The sequence below is a fragment of the Ornithorhynchus anatinus genome, chromosome 2 (assembly GCF_004115215.2).
Source record: "Ornithorhynchus anatinus isolate Pmale09 chromosome 2, mOrnAna1.pri.v4, whole genome shotgun sequence".
Classification (NCBI taxonomy): domain Eukaryota; kingdom Metazoa; phylum Chordata; class Mammalia; order Monotremata; family Ornithorhynchidae; genus Ornithorhynchus; species Ornithorhynchus anatinus.
The window spans coordinates 5,793,466-5,810,003 of record NC_041729.1 but is presented as its reverse complement, the minus strand read 5'-3'; the positions used below and the strand labels follow the sequence as shown (position 1 = coordinate 5,810,003).

Sequence of the window (16,538 nt, the reverse complement as noted above, 5' to 3'; positions counted from 1 at the left end):
ACTCGCCCGGGGTCACACGGCGGACAAGCGGCGCGGCCGGGATTAGAACCCAGCTCCTTCGGACTCCCAGGCCCGGGCTCTGCCCACTAGGCCACGCTGCTTCTCCGTCTCCCCTACGGAGACCTTTCTCCTTGTTTCGATTCCAAGCGCTTAGTACAGCGCTCTGCACACAGTAAGCGCTCGATAAGTACTGTCGATTGAATGAATTGCCTTCTGATGGCCATTGGCGGAGGAGCCTGGCTCAGTGGAAAGAGCCCGGGCTTAGGAGTCAGAGGTCACGGGTTCTAAATCCCGGCTTCGCCACCTGTCAGCTGTGTGACTTTGGGCAAGCACTTCTCTTCTCTGGACCTCAGTGACCTCGTCTGGAAAATGGGGATGAAGACCGGGAGCCTCACGCGGGACAAGCCGATCACCCCGTATCTACCCCAGCGCTCGGCACACGGTAAACGCCTAACGGACACCAACGTTATCATCATCATCATCTGGCCGGCAATAGCCCGGGCGCTCTGGGCACGACGGAATAATCGACCCCCGGTGCCGTTTTGCAAATCTTCCGCCCACCACACCTCCGCTCAAAATCGACTCCCCGGGCCCGACTGCCGACGCCCTCCGAACCCAACTGGCCACCTACCGCCCCGTAACTTTAGTCTCCTCCTCTCCCTCCAGTTGGAGCCGGTCTATCCGGTTGGTTTGCCTTGGAGATTGGGAAGCGGGGGGGGGGGTAGGTGGGGGCGGCGGCTGGTTCTGGCTTCCGGATCCCGCTCGACATCCGCTTACTTCTCGGCGAACGTTTGCTTTAATAACGCTTAGGTCGTTGCACCGACATCGGCCCCCGGCCTTTGGGAGGACGCTGAACATGCCGTCTTTTAAGCAAGAAATGCCGAGGACGGGCAGCTTCCGATTTAGAGCGAGTGTGTGCACGTTCACGTATTCTCTCCTTTTTCTTTTTCTTTTTCCTTTTCCTTTTCCTTTTCTTTTGCCTTTTTCCTTTCCTTTTTCCTTTTTTCTTTTTCCTTTTCCTGTTCCTGTTCCTTTTCTTTTTCCTTTCCTTTTTCCTTTTCTTTTTCCTTTTTCCTTTCCTTTTTCCTTTTTCCTTTTCTTTTTTCCTTTTTTCTTTTTCCTTTTCCTTTTCTTTTTTCCTTTCCCTTTCCCTTTCCCTTTCTCCAGGAGAGATAACCAGTCCCTGGTTTTCTCTCTGTTCCTAGTCAGGGTTCCGCCTCTCTCCTGCCTAACCGTTATCAGTGCCGCGACGCCCGTCGCGGTCAGTCGTTCGTATTTACGGAGCACTTGCGCTCCGCGCGGAGCACTGCACTAAGCGCCTGGGAGAGTACGCCGGAACGATAATCAGACACATTGCCTGTCCACGACGAGCTCAGAGGCCAGAGGGGGAGACAGGCATCCGTAGAAATAAATGAATGGCGGAGGTGGACGGGAGTGCTCTGGGGCCGGGAGGGGGGGGGACGCATAAAGGGGGCAGATCGGGGAGACGCAGAAGGGAGTGGGAGGGAGGGCGCAGTCGGGGAAGGCCTCTTGGAGGAGATGGGAAGAGAAGCGGCGGGGCTCAGTGGAGAGAGCCCGGGCTTGGGAGTCGGAGGTCAGGGGTTCGAATCCCGGCTCCGCCCCCCCCGTCAGCCGTGCGACCGCGGGCAAGTCGCTTCTCGGTGCCTCGGCGACCTCGTCTCTAGAACGGGGGTTAGCCGTGAGCCTCACGTGGGACAGCCCGATCCCCCCGTATCTCCCCCAGCCCTTAGGACGCGGTGAGCGCTTAACCGATACCGACGTTATCACTGGTAGGGCGGTGAAGGAGGGGAGAGTCATGGTCCGGCGGCTCCGAGGAGGGAGGGCGTTCCAGGCCAGAGGCAGGGCGTGGGCGGGAGGCCGGCGGCGAGATGGAGGGGAGAGCGAGGAGGTCGGCACTAGAGGAGCGAAGCGGGCCGGCTCGGGGCAGGGGAGGAGCGAGGTGAGGTAGGAGCGGGCGAGGCGACGGAGGGCCGGATGGGCAGCCCCTGGCCTGGCTCAGTGGGAAGAGCCCGGGCTTGGGAGTCCGAGGTCATGGGTACGAATCCCCCCCTCTGCCCCTTGGCAGCTCTGTGACCTCATCTGTAAAACGGACATTTAGATTCTGCGAGCCTCACGTGGGGCGACCCGATGACCCTGGGTCCACCCCAGCGTTTAGAACGGTGCTCGGCACGTAGTAAGCGCTTAACAGATACCAACATTATCGAGGAGAGGGGAAACGTGGCCCGAACCTGCCCCATCCCGCCCCCCCCCCCCCTTAGGCCCCAGCCCTCTCCTCTCCCCGGCCCCCTCTTCGTTTCTGCCTCTCTTAGAGGAGCGGCGTGGCTCGGTGGCAAGAGCCCGGGCTCGGGGGTCAGAGGCCGTGGGTTCGAGTCCCGCCTCCGCCACTCGTCAGCTGCGTGACTGTGGGCGAGTCACTTCACTTCCCTGTGCCTCAGTTCCCTCGTCTGGAAAACGGGGATGAAGACCGTGAGCCCTACGTGGGACGGCCTCGTTCCCCTGTATCTCCCCCAGCGCTTAGAACGGTGCTTGGCACGTAGTAAGCGCTCCGCAAGTACCGACGTTATTGTTATCGTTTATATTCGCGTCTGTCTCCCCCTCTGGGCTGTGAGCTCGCTGTGGGAAGGGAGTGTGTCTGTCGTTATGCCGTCCTCTCCCAAGCGCTCAGTACAGAGCTCTGCCCACGGTAGGCACTCAGTAAATCCCACTGATCGATCGGTCGATCTTCCTCCTCGTTTCCGGTCCTTTCTGACCTCGCTCCGGCCGAGACTCCCGGGCCCTCGGAGTTGTTGCGGCCAGACCTTAGCGGTCCCCCAGCCGAACGCTCATCTCCCCGTGGCCCGGTGGAAAGATCGCGGGCTCGGGAGTCGGAGGCGGTGGGTTCTAATCCCGGCTCCGCCACCTGGCAGCTGGGTGACTTGGGGCAAATGGCCACTCCTCCGTGCCTCAGCTCTCTCATCTGTAAGATGGGGATTAAGACCGCGAGCCCTACCCGGGACGACCCGACGACCTCGTATCTCCCCCGGTGCTCGGCACAGAGGACGCGCTTAACAAATCAGACCGGGAGCCCGTCCGATCAGACCGGGAGCCCGTCAGACGGCAGGGACCGTCTCTGTCCGTCGCCGACGTGTTCGTTCCAAGCGCTTAGTACGGCGCCCTGCACGTGGTGAGCGCTCGATAAATGCTATCGAACGAACGAACGGACGGATGCCGTCATCATCGTCATTATTCCTCTTCTCCCACTCCCTTCTGCATCCCCCTTGCACTCGGATCTGCTCCCTTCAGTCACCCCTCCCCCACTCCCGCGGCGCTCACGTCCGCATCCGTCGTCCGTTTATTTCTCCTGATGTCCGTGTCCCCCCTTTAGGGAGTGGGCGGGGGACACGGCCATCGACGCTGCGCTCCTGTGCTCTCCCAACCGCCGGGTCCAGCGCGCCGCACGCGGTAAATACTCGGCGTACACGATACGTCGGTCGACGGTCCCCGTTACCGCTGACCGCGGTCCCCCCCTTTAGACCTTGTTGTGGGCTAGCTGTCTGATAATTGTGCTAGATTCGACTCTCCCAAGCGCTTAGCACAGAGAGTAATAATGAGGACGGTGGTATCTGTTGAGCACTTACTGTGCACCGAGCCCTGTTCATTCGTTCAGTAGTATTTATTGAGCGCTCACTGCGTGCAGAGCACCGTACTAAGCGCTCGCGGTGGACAGATCGGCAGCGGATAGAGACGGTGCCCGCCCTCTGACGGGCCCACGGTCTAATCGGGGGAGACGGAGACGGAGTCGAGGCCTTTTTCCTGGGACGGGACGCTCCTGGCGGCCCGGCACCGCGCTCTGCCCTCAGCGGGTGCCCTGCCCACGGCGGGCACCCAGTGCGGCCCTCCGACCGGCGCCCGGCCGGGCTGCTCGGTGGAGCGTCGCACCCCCGGCGGCTGCCACCCGTTTTGTGTCCGGTCCCCCCTCCTGCCGGAGGCCGACTCCCTCTCCCGGGTCTTCTCTCAGGCAGAACTTTCTGTTCTGAGCGCCGGGGTAGATACAAGGTAATTAGGTGGGACACGGTCCCTGTCCCACATGGGGTTCCCCAGTCCTAATCCCCATTTTCCAGAGGGGGCAACCGAGGCCCAGAGAAGCGAAGCGCTTCGCCCGAGGTGACGCGGGAGACGAGCGGCGGAGCCGGGATTAGAACCCACGGCCTCTGACTCCCAAGCCCGGGCTCTTGCCGCTAGGCCGTGCCGCTGCCCTAGAGATTAATAATGACGTTGGTGTTTGTTAAGCGCTTACTAGGTGCAGGGCACCGTTCTAAGCGTTGGGGTAGATACAGGGTCGTCGGGTCGTCCCACGTGAGGCTCACGGTCTATCCCCATTTTCCAGACGAGGGACCCGAGGCCCGGACAAGTGAAGCGACTCGCCCACGGTCACCCAGCTGACGAGCGGCGGAGCCGGGAGTCGGACCCACGACCTCTGACTCCCAAGCCCGGGCTCTTTCCACTGAGCCACGCCGCTTCTCTAACTTCTTAACTTCTCAGTGCCTCAGTTAGCTCATCTGTCAAATGGGGATGAAGACCGTGAGCCTCACGTGGGACAACCTCATTAGCCCGCATCTCCCCCAGCGCTTAGTAAGCGCTTAACAGATACCAACGTGATTATTATTATCACAGAGCTCGGCATTTCTGTTGTATTGAACTCTCCCAAACACTCAGTAGAGTGCTGTGCGCATAGTAAGGGCTCAGTAAGTACCACACCGGATTGAGTTTAAGGGAGCTTTAGGTGGAAAAGCAGGGAAGCAGCGTGGCTCAGTGAAAAGAGCCCGGGTTTGGGAGTCGGAGGTCGTGGGTTCTAACGCCGGCTCCGCCGTCTGTCATCTGTGTGACCTCGGGCAAGTCGCTTCACTTCTCTGGGCCTCGGTTCCCTCATCCGTAAAAAGGGGTTGAAGACCGTGAGCCCCACGGGGGACAACCTGATGACCTTGTAGCCCTCCCAGCGCTTAGAACAGCGCTCCGCACATGGTAAGCGCTTGACGAATGCCGTCGTTATCATTTAGCCCCGTTGACCCTTCTGCGGCGTCCGCCGCCACTCCCAAAATCCAGTCGCCGCTTCCGTGCGCGGGCCAGTTCTCTCCGTTCCCTTTTTCGGGCCCCTTTGGAAGAGGTCCATTTAACAGCCGGTGGTATCCCAACACTTCCAGAAAACCATCCCCCGGCATTCCGCAGCGGTGGAGGAGGGGGGATTTGGCTTTTCCGTGTCCTAGAGGGGGAAGGTCCGGTGTAAGGTGCCCGGAGGGGCCACCGCTTCGAATGTGCGGCTTGGGAGTCACCCGCCAAACCCCAACAGCGTGGCCTAGTCGGTCGACGGAAGGTCGCGGTTTCTAATTCCGACTCCGCGCTCGCCTTTTGCTTGACCTTGGGCGAGTCACGTCGCTTCTTTTTGCCTCAGTTCCCTCAGCTGGGAAACGGGGATGGAGACCGTGAGCCCCACGTGGGACGGGGACCGTGTCCAACCTGATTCGATTGAATCCGCCCCGACGCCTAGTTGAACGCCTGGCACACGGTTCCCCCGATTAGACCGTAAGCCCGTCAGTGGGCAGGGAGCGTCTCTATCTGTTGCCGGATCGTCCGTTCCAAGCGCTCAGCACGGTGCTCTGCACATAGTAAGCGCTCAGTCGATACTATTGAATGAATGAATAGTAGGCGCTTGACAAACGCCATCGTTATTATTTATCGACCGTGGCTTAGTGGAAAGGGCCTGGGCTCGGGAGTCAGGGGACGTGGGTTTTAATCCCGGCTCCGTCCCCGGTCTGCTGGGTGACCTTGGGCGAGCCACTTAACTTCTCCGTGCCTCAGTTACTTCATCTGTAAAATGGGGATTAAGACCCTGAGCCCCACGTGGGACAACCTGATGACCTTATAACTACCCCAGTGCTTAGAACGGTGCTTGACACACAGTAAGCGCTTAATAAATACCATTATTATTACTTACGGGTGCAGAATGCTGTACTAAGTGCTTGGGAGAGTACTATATAGCTACATATGGAGAGAGAGAGAGAGAGAGAAGAGAAGCCGCGTGGCTCAGTGGAAAGAGCCCGGGCTTGGGAGTCAGAGGTCATAGGTTCGAATCCCGGCTCTGCCACTCGTCGGCTGGGTGACTGTGGGCGAGTCGCTTAACTTCTCTGGGCCTCGGTTACCCCATCTGTAAAATGGAGATTAACCGGGAGCCTCACGTGGGACAACCTGATGACCCTGGATCTCCCCCAGCGCTTAGAACGGTGCTCTGCACATAGGAAGCGCTTAACAGATACCAACGTTATTATTCTTCTCCCCCGATTAGACCGTAAGCCCGTCAGAGGGCAGGGACCGTCTCTATCTGTTGCCGATTTGTCCATTCCAAGCGCTTAGTATAGTGCTCTGCACATAGTAAGCGCTCAATAAATACTATTGAATGAAAGAGAAGAGAGAAAAGGGAAAAGAACATGAACGGGCGCCAGGCCCGAAAGTCAGAAGGATCTGGATTCTCATCCCACCTCCTCCACGGTTCTGCGTGACCTTGGGCAAGTCACCTTACTGCTCCGGGCCTCCGTTCCCTCATCTGTCAAATGGGGATGAAAAGCGTGGAGCCCCACGTGGGACGACCCGATGACCTTGAGTCTCCCCCAGCGCTTAGAACGGTGCCTGGCACATAGTAAATGCTTAAAAATACCATCATCACCATCATCATCATTAACGCGGCCCTACCGCAGTGCCTAGCACACAGTAGACAATAAACAGATACCACCCCCTCCCTCCACTTGCCGCCGCCCAGAACCGAGCCTTTTGGAAGAAATGACTTGAGCCGCATGTTCTAATAATAATGATGATAATGTTGGTATCTGTTAAGCGCTCACTATGCGCCGAGCACCGTTCTAAGCGCCGGGGTAGACACAGGGGAATCAGGTCGTCCCACGTGGGGCTCACGGTCTTCATCCCCATTTTACAGATGAGGTCACTGAGGCACCGAGAAGTGAAGCGACTTGCCCGAAGTCACACAGCTGAGAAGTGGCCGAGCCGGGGTTCGAACCCGTGACCTCTGACTCCGGAGCCCGGGCTCTTTCCACTGAGCCGCGCCGCTTCACGTCGCCATCGTTCTTTTATCGCCATCGCTCTTGTCTGTCCCGACTAGACCGTAAGCCCGTCAAACGGCAGGGACCGTCTCTGTCCGTTGCCGACTTGTCCGTTCCTGGCGCTCAGTACAGTGCTCTGCACGCAGTAAGCGCTCGATAGGTACTATTGAATGAATGAGTGGAGCAGCGCAAGCAGTGCAGAGCAGTTGTAGCTGTCGTTCCTTGCTCCGACTGCCGACCGCTGTACCGGGAGCATGGGAGAGACCATTAAAACAGAGCTGGTAGACGAGTTCCTTAGAAACTCTAAAAGGGGGATACGTGGTGTTTGAAAACATCAGAGGATTACCGATTTTTTTTTTTTAAAAGATCGAGCGAGCGAGTCGATAAATCCGAGAATAGCAAATCTTAAAAGACAACATATTTTTGGAAACAAAATGTTCACGAGCTTTTTGCACCCTATTACGTTTATTTTTAGGGCTGAGGATAGAGTTAAAGTAGATCCCGGGAAATACTTCATTTTGATTCTCCGTTCTTATTCTTAAACGCCACTTCTAGGGGGGGTCATTTCATCCATCCATTCAGTCGCATTCACTGAGCGCTTACTGTGTGCGGAGCGCTCTATTGAGCGCTTGAAACGTACAGTTCGGCCACGGATGGAGACCGTCCCTGGCCAACGACGGGCTCACGGTCGAAAAGGGGGAGACGGACGGCGAGACGAAACGAGTAGTCGGGCGTCGGTACCATCAGGATAGATAAATAGAATCACAGATATGTATACGCATCAATAAAATAAATAGACAAATAATAGACGCAAATAGACCCAAGTGCTTTGGGGAGGGGAAGGAGGCGGAGCAGAGGGAGGGAGTCGGGGCGGTGGGGAGGGGAGGAGGGGCGGAGGGGAAGGGGGAGCTCAGTCCGGGAAGGCCTCCGGGAGGAGGTGAGCCCTCAGTCATTTTTGTGCTTCCTGCTCCGATTTTTGTCTAGGAAGTGTTTCTCTTAAAGCGCGGGCTCTCGTTTCCACAAAAACAGATGGACGAATCGATTTCTTTTAAAGCCAGTTACCTTAAGGATCGCGATTAGGTCAGCGCTTGGGCAGATGTACTTGCTTCTAGGACGATAATCCCGAGCGCCGCCTCAGCCGATCCGAAGCGGGCTCCCGATCTCAGCGAATCTACCGAGCGTTCATCGCCCGAAGGGTACCGCGGAAAGCGCTCGGGAGAGTCCAGCACGACGGATTCAGTCGAAACGCGTCCCCGGCCCACAGGAAGCTTACGGCCTCTTCCTATTAGACGTTCACAGGGCCTATCCGTAATTCCTTTATTCGGTCGTATTTACTGAGCGCTTTCTGGGCGCAGAGCACGGTGCCGAGCGCTTGGGAGAGGTCGGCGTTACGGTAGACGGACACATTCCCGGCCCACGGCGAGCTTACGGCTTAGAGGGGGAGACGGACATAAATATAAATAAATCAGCGACAGATCTGGACATAAGTGCTGGGGCCGGGAGAAGGGGTGAATTATAGGGCCTTTATCTGGACAGCTGCATCCTGGCACAGTTCGTGCCCCGATCTCGTCCCTCTCGCCGCCACCTCCTCGCCCACATCCTCCCGCTGGCCTGGAACGCCCTCCCTCCTCAACTCCGACAGAAAATGACTCTCCCCCGTCTTCGAAGCCTTCTCGAAGACCCATCTCCTCCGAGAGGCCTTCCCAGACCAAGCCCCCCTTTCCTCTCCTCCCGCTCCCTTCTGCGTCGCCCCGCCGCCTTTATTCACCCCTTCTCCCAGCCCCGCGACACTCATAATATCCGCATCCGTCATCGATTTATTTATACGAGTGTCCGTCCCCCCCCTCTGGACCGTAAGCTCTGTGTGTTGTAACATCGTCCTCTCCCAAGCGCTCGGCGCCGTGCGCCGCACCCAGGAAACGCTCAGTAGATACCGCCGAATGAATGAATCGAAGGGAAACGTCAGGGTCGCCCCTAAAATGCTTTCAAAGTCGAGTGCACGAATCGGCACCCCGAGCCCTCTCCCTTCCCTGTACACGATCTAGACGGGCGCCTCGATTAATGCTCCGGCTCTGTGGAATGTAAAATACGTTTGTATTCCGTCCAAAAAACTGGATCCGGGAGTAAAATTTTCCAGAAAACAGAAGGCGAAATCATCCAACTTTGCCTTCGTGTATTAAGAGACAGAGCCGCTGCGTGTGGGTGTTCGGCTGCTCGAAGCTCGTTTCTCTCCATGGGGATAGCTGGCTGCGTACCAAAGATGCGGCCGGGAGGAGTAGGCAACCGGAGTGTGGGCAGGCTGTACGGTTCTTTTATTAGCGCCTCCGTCGTACTTCTCCATCTCTGGGAGCTCGGTGCTACTGACTGGGCTAATGCTCTCGGACCCCGATTCCGCCGCGGCTCGCCGCTCGGCCGGCCCCCTCTTGGGGTTGTTTAAAATCTCCCCGTATCAGGAAATCGCTCTCCCCCACTTGGACGCCTGACGGGAGGCCCGTCTCCTCCACGAAGCCTTCCCGGACTAAGCCCTCCTCTCCTCTCTTCTCCCACGCCCCTCTGCGTCACCCTGACTTGCTCCTTTTTGCTCTTCTCCCCCTCCCCGCCCCACAGCACTTGTGTACGGATCTGTTATCTTATCTATTTATATCGCAGTCTGTTTACTTGTGTTGACGTCCGTCCGTCTCCCCCCTCTAGAATGTGAGCTCCTTGCGTGCGGGGATTGTCTCTCTTTACTGCTGCGTCGTACCTTCCCGCGCGCTTAGTACAGTGCTCCGCGCCCGGTAAATGCTCGATAGATACGACTGAACGATTGAATGAATTTATGGAACACTGAGCGGGTGCAAAGAACTGTATTAGGCGCTCGGGAGAGTGCAATAGAACAGTAAAACAGCCACGTTCCCCGCCCGGAATGAGCTTACAGTCTAATGTTGGTATTTGTTAAGCGCTTACTATGTGCAGAGCACCGTTCTAAGCGCTGGGGGAGATACAGGGTCATCGGGTTGTCCCACCACGTGAGGCTCGCGGTCTTCATCCCCATTTTCCAGATGAGGTAATGAGGCGCAGAGAGGTGAAGTGACTCGCCCCCAGTCCCACAGCTGACGAGCGGCAGAGCCGGGAGTCGAAGCCACGACCTCTGACTCCCAAGCCCGGGCTCTTTCCACTGAGCCACGCTGCTTCTCGTAGTGTTTACTATGTACCAGACAGTGTACTGAGCGCTGGGGTAGATACAAGGTAATCAGGTTGTACCCAGTCCCCGTTCCCACGTGGGGCTCACAGTTTTAATCCCCATTTTACAGATGAAGGAACAGAGGCCGAGAGAAGTGAAGCATATAAGTAGCAGAGCCAGGATTAGAACCTAGATCCTCCCGACTCCCGGGACGGCGTTAAGCGCTTACTACGGGTCGCAGATTGTTCTGAGTGCTGGGGTAGACACGTGTGAATTAGGTTGGACACGGTCCCCGTCTGGGGCTCGCAGTTAGAACAGGGCTCGGCCCGGAGTAAGCGCTTAACAAATACCAACATTATTAGTTTAAGTAGGAGGGAGAATTGGAGAGCTGGGGCACAGAGGAGTTAAGTGACTTGCACGAGGTCACACAGCAGGCGGTCGGCCGAGCCCTTCCATTTATTTGTTTACTTGTTTCGGTGTCTGACCCCCCGCCCCCCCACCCATTCTCGACCGTGAGCCCGTTGTGGGCAGGGATCGTCTCTCTCGGCTGCTGAAGTGTACTTTCCTAACGCTCAGTACGGTGCTCCGCACACCGTGAGCGCTCAGTAAATACGACCGAGTGAGTGAATGAACGAACCCAGGCCCGGGCTCTTTCCACGAGGCCGTGCCGCTTCTCCATTTGACGGCGACCTGCGCTCCGCCTCGCGTGGGGAGAACGTTGAGTAGAATAGATGGGATGTTACTATTTTAAAAGCACCAATCAACCAGTGGTGTCCGACGAGCGTGGACCGCGGCCAACGCTGGATTTAGCACTTGGGAAAGGACGGCGCAACAGAGTCGGCGAATACGGTCGCTGCCCACGACGGGCTTACAGTCTGCAAGAGGCGACGGGCACGGAAATAGATTAAGGACAGGGGAAATACCAGAGTGTTAATAATTATGGTATTTGTCCATTCATTCAATAGTATTTATTGAGCGCTTACTACGTGCAGGGCACCGTACTAAGCGCTTCGAGTGGACAAACCGGCAGCAGATACAGTCCCTTGTGTTAAGCGCTTACTATGTGCAGAGCACCGTTCTAAGCGCTGAGGTAGATTCAGGGTGATCAGATTGCCCCACGGGGGGCTCACATCTTTTAATGCCCGTTTTTACAGATGAGGTAACCGAGGCACAGAGAAGTGAAGGGACTCGCCCAAGGTCACACAGCAGACAAGCGGCGGAGCCGGGATTAGAACCCACGACCTCGGACTCCCAAGCCCGGGCTCTTTCCGCTAAGCCACGAATAATAATAATGATGATGATGATGATGATGATGTCGGTATCCGTTAAGCGCTTACTATGTGCAGAGCACCGTTCTAAGCGCTGGGGTGGATACAGGGTGATCGGATTGTCCCACGTGGGGCTCGCATCTTTTAATCTCCGTTTTGACAGATGAGGTAACTGAGGCACAGAGAAGTGAAGGGACCTGCCCAAGGCGCTCGTCGGTCGTATTTATTGAGCGCTTACTGTGCGCAGAGCACTGTACTGAGTGCTTGGGAGAGTACGATGCAACAGTAAGCGGACACATTCCCTTCCCGTGTGTCGGAGCCCCCAGGACCAATTTAATCCTCTGTGGGAGTTGCCCTGTGTGTAGACATCTTCTCCAAAGATAAACTTTACAGGGAGTTGTGGGGGAGAGGCTCTTCATTAATAATAATAATAGTAATAATGGTATTAAGCGCTTACTTTGTGCCAGGCACCGTACTAAGCTCAGAGGTGGATATGAAGCAAATCAGGTTGGACCCAATCCCTGTCTCAGGTCGGGGCTCACCGTTTCAAATCCCGTTTTATAGATGAGATCCCTGAGGCGAGATGAGCTAACGAGGACACAGAGAAGTGAAGTGATTTGCCCGAGGTCCCTCAGCAGACGAGTGGCAGAGCCGGGATTAGAACCCAGGCCCTCCTGACTCCCAGGCCCCGTCCACTGGGCCACGCCGCTTCTCCCGGTCGGACCTTGGATGTTTCTAGTTTTCCCCGGGGAGAGTCGTCGGTGGCGTCACCGCGGAAGCTCGACGACGGCCCTCCGGGTGTCAGGAACCACCGGGAATAGCTCCCTCGTAAGAGCGTTCGTTCGATAGTATTTATCGAGCGCTTATGCTGTGCAGAGCACTGTACTAAGCGCTTGGAATATACAAGGCGGCAACAGCTAGAGACCGTCCCTGCCCAATATGTACTGCCCACAGAGGGCTCAGAGTCTGAATGCCCATTTCCAGATGAAATAACGGAGGCCCGGAGAAGTAGCCGTGTGGCTCTGGGCGAGTCGCTTAACCTCTCGGTGCCTCAGTGACCCCCATCTGTCCAGTGGGGATTAAGACCGTGAGCCTCACGTGGGACAACCTGATGACCCTGTATCTCCCGCAGCGCTTAGAACGGTGCTCTGCACATAGTCAGCGCTTAACAAATACCAACGTTATTGTTATTATTAATAATAATGAAACCATTGAGGGGCTCACGGTCTAAGCGGGGGAGACGGACGGACAGAAACAAGACAACTTAATCACGATAAATAGAATGAAGGGGATGGACACCTCATTAACACAATAAATAGGGGAATGAAAATCTACACAAAGGAGCAGAGTGCTGAGGGGAGGGGAAGGGAGAGGGGGAAGAGAAGAGGGAGAGTAGGGAATTCTCTCCGTTTTTAATAGAACCGCTAAGACTAGGATGAAGTGATGTCGTTGGTATTTGCTAAGCGCTTACTATGTGCACAGCACTGTTCTAAGCGCCGGGGTAGAGGGTAATCAGATAGTCCCACGTGAGGCTCACAGTTAATCCCCCTTTTACAGAGGCGGTAACTGAGGCCCGGAGAAGCCAAGTGACTAGCCCGAAGTCACCCAGCTGAGAAGTGGCAGAGCCGGGATTAGAACCCATGACCCCCGACTCCCGAGCCCGGGCTCTTTCCGCTGAGTCACGCTGGCTTTTGGTACTTAGAAACCCCTGTCACCACGAGCTTTGAGGGAGAATCTGATGGTTGAGAGTTTTTCTGAAAAAAAGTCACTGGGGGTTCAGTTCAAGAGCTTAAAGAACGGAAACCTCTGAAGAGCTCTGAAAACAAAATCAGAAAGACTGATGCTTGGGTATCCGTTTTGGGGTTTTTTTGGCAGTGGTTCAGAAAATCATAGAGAAGCAGCCTGGCGTAGTGGGTAGAGCATGGGCCTGGGAGATAGGTCGTGGGTTCTAATCTCGGCTCTGCCGCCTGTCTGCTGTGTGCCCTTGGGCAGGTCGCTTCACTTCTCTGGGCCTCAGTTACCTCATCTGGAAAACGGGGATTGAGACTAAGCTCCACGTGAGACAGAGACTCTGTCCAACCTGATTTGTTTGTATCCACCCCAGTGCTTAGTACAGCACCCGTTACATAGTAAGGGCTTAACCAATACTATTATTATTATTATTATTAATAATAATGAAACCATGCAATCCCCGGTAATGACTGAGTTTGGTGGGAACCAGAACTTTGATAGCCATGAAATGAGGCAACTCTCTTCTGTTATTATGCGGGCAAAATTCTGTTACGTAGGCAAATAAAATCTACAGTATTTATTACTAATAAATACTTTACTTTAGGCCAGATACTGTACTGAGCGCTGGGGTGGACAGAAGCAGACCGGGTTGGCCACAGTCCCTGTCCCCCGTGGGACTTACGGTCTCAATCCCCGTTTCGCAGATGAAGTAACCGAGGCCCCGGGAAGTGAAGTGACTTCCCCAGGTCACGCAGCAGACAAGTGGTAGAGCCAGCGTTAGAACCCGTGACTTTCTGACTCTCTATCCGCTCTCTATCCATGCTCTATCCACTATCCCAGGCTGCTTACTGAGCGCTTATTAGGGGCAGAGGACTGTACTAAGCGCTTGGGAAGGTACAGTGCGACAGAGCTGGTAGACACATTCCCTGCCCACAACGAGCTGACAGTCTAATTTCACGAGTTTCTTCAAATGACCACAGGGACATGGAGCCAAGAAAGCTCTCCTGTTGATGCTCAGGACTTCTCTCCACCTACCACGTTTGCTATTTTGGCAACACTTTAACTGGTGGAAACCCTACTGCCAGCTGTTTTCAGTGAAATGATTTTTGGTGTAGCATTTGAGTATGCTTTTTAGGTGGATTTTTCAGTAGCCATCTCTTTAAAAACACACACACACACACACACACACACCCCCCAAAAAAATGTATAAAATGCCTTCTTTCCAAGAACTTCATTTGCTTTCATTCGTTCGTATTTATTGAGCGCTCACTGTGTGGAAAACACCGTACTAATTGCTTGGGAGAGGACAGTATACCAATTAAAAGGCACATTTCCTGCCCACAGTGAGCTTACAGTCCAGAGGGAGAGACAGACAATATACATAAATAAATAAGTAAATTATAGATTTATGCATAAATGCCATGGATCACTTTGCCTTCCATAGAACCTGTAAACAGTGAAGACCTTGAAGACTTAGCAACGGCGAAATGGAATCAATCAGTCAAACCATGAACGGAATTTATCGCGTGCTAAGCGAAGAGCACTGTACTAAGCGCTCGGCAGAGTCCGGTCCAACAGAATTAGCGGACACGTTCCCTGCCCACAGTGAGCTTCCAGTTTAGAAGGGGAGGAAGTGCCCTTCCTTAGGGAAACAGGAGGCGCCAGGCCTGGAGGCGTTTCCTAGTAGCCGTCTAAGAACTAAGTCAGTTTCACCTCTCTAGACTGGAAGCTTCTTGCGGACGGGGAATATTTCTGCCAAATATATCGTATCACACTCTCTCGAGTGCTTCGAAAAGTGCTCTGAACGTAGTAAGCACTCAGTCAACCGCCTTGCCTTATGCCGTCGAGTCGTCTCCGACCCGTCTCTCCCAGAACGTCCCACCTCCATCCGCAGTCGTTCCGGGAGCAGATCGTAGAGTTTTCTTGGTAAAAATCCAGAAGCCGTTGACCATCGCCTCCTTCCGCGCAGTAAACTCGAGTCTCCGCCCTCGACTCTCTCCCGTGCCGCCGCCGCCCGGCACGGGAGAGTTTTGCCTCGTAGCCGGTGTCCTGCCGCTCGCTAGCCACTGCCTGAACTAAGAATGGAATGGGTAGGCCTCTTTCTGACTCTCCCTCCCGTAGCCGAGACTGGTAGAGGACTGGAAACTCTCCAGGTGCGATGACACACGTGAGCACTTAAATGCCACCGTTATTATTATTAATAACAATAATAAACCTTTCCTCCAGTGACCCTTTGTATGGACTTGTAGATGCTGACATCTATCACAGCTTCCGTCGGTAACAGTTCCCGAACTCTGACCCCACCCGTGGTTGGCTCTGGTTGATTTGTAAGCAGTGAACAGAGTGACCTTCGCTCAGCCTTTGCCGGGCTGGAGACCTCCAATAAAATGCCCAACGAGTGTTTTCAAAATAAGAAAAATCCATTTTTTTAAACACAGCGGCACTTTACGAGACATTCAGTGCTGCCGTCGATCGCCCCGGACGTGTTGAAGGCTCTGCGACGGAACCTTCCGATAAAATCTACCGGCCTTTCCCATTTTTCCACAGGCCGTTGCCTTTGGAGTGAACCCACGTATTTTTAGCGTCTCTTATTTATTTAAGGTATTTGCCAAGCGTTTACTATGTGCAGGCGTCGGACTAAGCACTGGGGAAGATATAAGCCAATCAGGTTGTGCACAGTCCCTGTCCCATATGGGGCTCACCGTCTTCATCCCCATTTTACAGATGAGGGAACTGAGCTCCAGAGAAATGGTGTTTCTCCCTTAAGGTCACACAGCAGATAAGTGGCGGAGCCGGGAATTAGAACCCAGGTCCTGCTGACTCCAAGGCCCGTGCTCTTAGTAAGCCAAGCTGCTTTTCATTTCTTTTTTTTTTTATGGTATTCGTTAAGCGTTTTGTGCCAGGCATTGTATAGGGCGCTGGGGCAGATACAAGCGAATCAGGTTGGACACAGTCCATGACCCACGTGGAGCTCACAGTCTTAATCCCCACTTTACAAATTGAGGTAACTGAGGCGTAGAGAAGTGAAGTGACTTGTCCAAGGTCACGGCAGACAAGCGGAGGAGAGGGGATTGGCACCCGTGACCTTCTGACGCCCAGGTCCGGGCTGTAGCCGCTACGCCACGCCGCTTCTCTTGTGGGTACGTTCAAGGGAAGACCAGTTCGGTCAGGTCTCTTTGTCGGGCAAAAACATTTAGATTCCCAGATCGGTTGCCCACTGGGACCGGAACCGTGTCCAGCCCGATTACCTTGTTTCTACTCCAGCGC

General features: G+C 55.1%; 1 protein-coding gene across 9 annotated transcripts in view; it reads left to right on the top strand.

Annotated features, from left to right (window-relative positions):
* CIT (citron rho-interacting serine/threonine kinase) overlaps positions 1-16,538 on the top strand; it is a 165,091-nt gene that overhangs the window by 56,533 nt on the left and 92,020 nt on the right. The window lies entirely within an intron of this gene.